This window comes from Aotus nancymaae, unplaced genomic scaffold (assembly GCF_030222135.1).
Source record: "Aotus nancymaae isolate 86718 unplaced genomic scaffold, 86718_ANA_hifiasm-v0.15.2.pri h1tg000006l, whole genome shotgun sequence".
In the NCBI taxonomy this organism is placed as follows: domain Eukaryota; kingdom Metazoa; phylum Chordata; class Mammalia; order Primates; family Aotidae; genus Aotus; species Aotus nancymaae.
In genome coordinates, this window is record NW_026988417.1 from 32898410 (window position 1) to 32901192 (window position 2783).

At 35.0% G+C, this 2783-nt stretch overlaps 1 non-coding gene across 1 annotated transcript; it reads right to left on the minus strand.

Moving 5' to 3' along the window:
- Window positions 1–661: 661 nt before the first annotated feature.
- Window positions 662–797, minus strand: LOC135272149 (small nucleolar RNA SNORA49). The gene has a single exon (XR_010340244.1). It is a non-coding gene; the product is annotated as a small nucleolar RNA SNORA49 (small nucleolar RNA).
- Between the last annotated feature and the right edge of the window lie 1986 nt (window positions 798–2783).

Here is a 2783-nt window from a genome sequence, read left to right on the forward strand (position 1 = left end):
TAGACAACTTAAAATATTACTTGTTGACTTTAATATTCACTTTCACAATTGGATAATATGACTAGGCAGAAGAGCAGCAAAGAAACAGAATACTTGAACAATTCTATAAAATAACTAGACCTATTAAACACTTAAGGAAAACTGTAGCAACAGTAGATTCTCAATTGCAGATGAAACATTATCCAGGAAGACCAAATTCCAGGCCATAAAATAAATCTTGATGAATTTAAAACATTGGAATAATACAAAGTATGTTCTCAGACAATAATCAAGTAAAATAATAAATCGGTAATAGGAAGATTTGGGAAACTCAGAAATATGTGGAAATTAAACAACATGCTCTTTTTCATTTCTTTTTGTTGTTGTTATTTTCTAATATAAAACAACACATATGAGTTAGTGTTCTTGGAAAATGTTGGGAAACCTTTGACATGTTTCAACATTTATCATTAGAAATTATCCCATAGCAAAACTGCTTGGTTTGTATTCCATTCAACATGAGGCTTGTGTTAAAGCAACATCAAGATCCCAGCATTGTATTCCAGCTCTTCAATGCAGCTGCCATCATCCTACAATCACCCATCACCAGCACCCTCATAACTGTTTAAATAACACAGCCATGAGTGACAAGAAGGAAAAAGTTAGATTCCACCTTGCATTTACTGTCAGCTCAACTTGTAGGCCCCATAAGAAAACAGTGTCTTATTGGGGAGGGATATGTGCTTTCTCATCTACCCACAGGCAATGCCAGGGCACTTTACAGGCAACAAAAAGCCCCTGGAGTAAGGCCGAGGAACAACATAGAAAGACTGACCAATAAGAAAGAGAAAATATTCAAGTATTAATGAAATTGTAAAAAGGACACACTAAACTTAAAGAAATAAAAATAATTATAAAAGTATCTATGAACAACTATATGCTAAAATTTAGATATGTTGTATAAACTGGACAAATTCTAAGAAAGATACGAATTAGCAAAATGAATCAAGAAAAAAATATAAAATCTTATCAAGTAAAGAGATTAATAATCAAAACTGCCACTGCAAGAAACAATAAAACAGAAACAAAATCCTCTAGCCAATAATACCTCTTCCAAACTTTTAAAGTTGAATCAATAAAATTTTTTCAAATTCTTGCAAAAAAAAAAAAAACATAATAAAAGAGAATACACTTCCCAATATAGTCTATGAAGCCAGTATTACTTTAATACCAAAACCAGACAAAAGCATCAAAAAAAAAAAAAAAAAGGAAGAAAAGAAAAAGAAAACACAGAACAATATCTTTAACAAAAATAGATGGGAAAAATCCTCAGCAAAATACTAATGAGCAAAATCCAGCAATACATAAACCAGTATAATATGCTGTAACCAGGCAGGATTTATCTCAGGAATGCAAAACTGTTTCAACATCTGGAAGTCAATTAATGTAATATTCTACATTAGTAGAATGAAAAACAAAACCAGTAAATCATCTCAATAGATATAGAAAAAAAAGTTTACAAAATGCAATGACATTTAATGATAAAAACACTTAAGAAATCAGAAATAGAAGGGAACTTCCTCAGTCTGATAATGGGCTTCCGGGAAAACCCAAAACTAGTATCAAACTTAATGGTAAAAGGCAAAATATTTTTGCCTAGTATCAGTAACAAGACAAGTAAATCTGCTCTAGACTTGTCTAATTAACATTGTACTAGAAGTTTCAGTTAGGATTAGGACAATTAGGCCAGAAAATAAAATAAATTCCAAATTGAAAAGGAAAAGGAAAACTATCTCTATTTGCAGATTACATGATCTTTTACTCCAATAATCCACCAAAAACATAGAACTTAAAAAAGAAAGTTGCTGGAAGGAGTGGCTGTGGGCACAGCTTCAGCAGACTTAAATGTTCCTGTGTGCTGACTCTAAAGAGAGCATCGGCTCTCCTAGTACAGTGATCGTACTCTGCTAAGAGACAGACTGCTTCCTCAAGTGGATCTCTGACCACTGAGCTTCCTGACTGAAAGACACCTTCCAGTATTGGTTGACAGACACCTCATACAGAAGAGCTCCAGCTAGCATCTGGTACTAGCTCCAGCTAGCATCTCCAGCTACCCCTCTGGGAAGAAGTTTCCAGAGGAAAGAACAGGCAGCAATCTTTGCTATTCTGCAGCCTCTGCTGGTGATACCCAGGAAAACAGGGTCAGGAGTGGATCTCCAGCAAACTCTAGCAGACCTGCAGCAGAGGGGACTGTTAGAAGGAAAACTAACGAACAGAAAGGATTAACATTAACATCAACAAGAAGGATGTCCACACAAAAACTCCCATCCAAAGGTCACCAACATCAAAGACCAAAGGCAGATAAATCCATGAAGATGAGGAAAAGTCAATGGAAAAAGGCTGAATATTCCAAAAACCAAATTGCCTCTTCTTCTCCAAAGAATGACAACTCCTTGCCAGCAAGGGAACACAACTCGACAGAATCAGAGTTTGACATATTGACAGAAGTAGGCTTCAGAAGGTGAGTAATAACAAACTCCTCTGAGCTAAAGAAGCATGTTCTAACCCAATGCAAGGAAGCTAAGAACCTTGAGAAAAGGTTAGAGGAATTGCAAACTAAAGTAACCAGTTCAGAGAAGAACATAAATGACCTGATGGAGCTGAGAAACACAGCATGAGAACTTCATGAAGCATAAACAAGTATTAATAGCTGAATCGATCAAGCTGAAAGAAGGATATCAGAGATTGAAGATCAACTTAATGAAATAAAGTGTGAAGACAAGATTAGAGAACAAAGAAAAGGA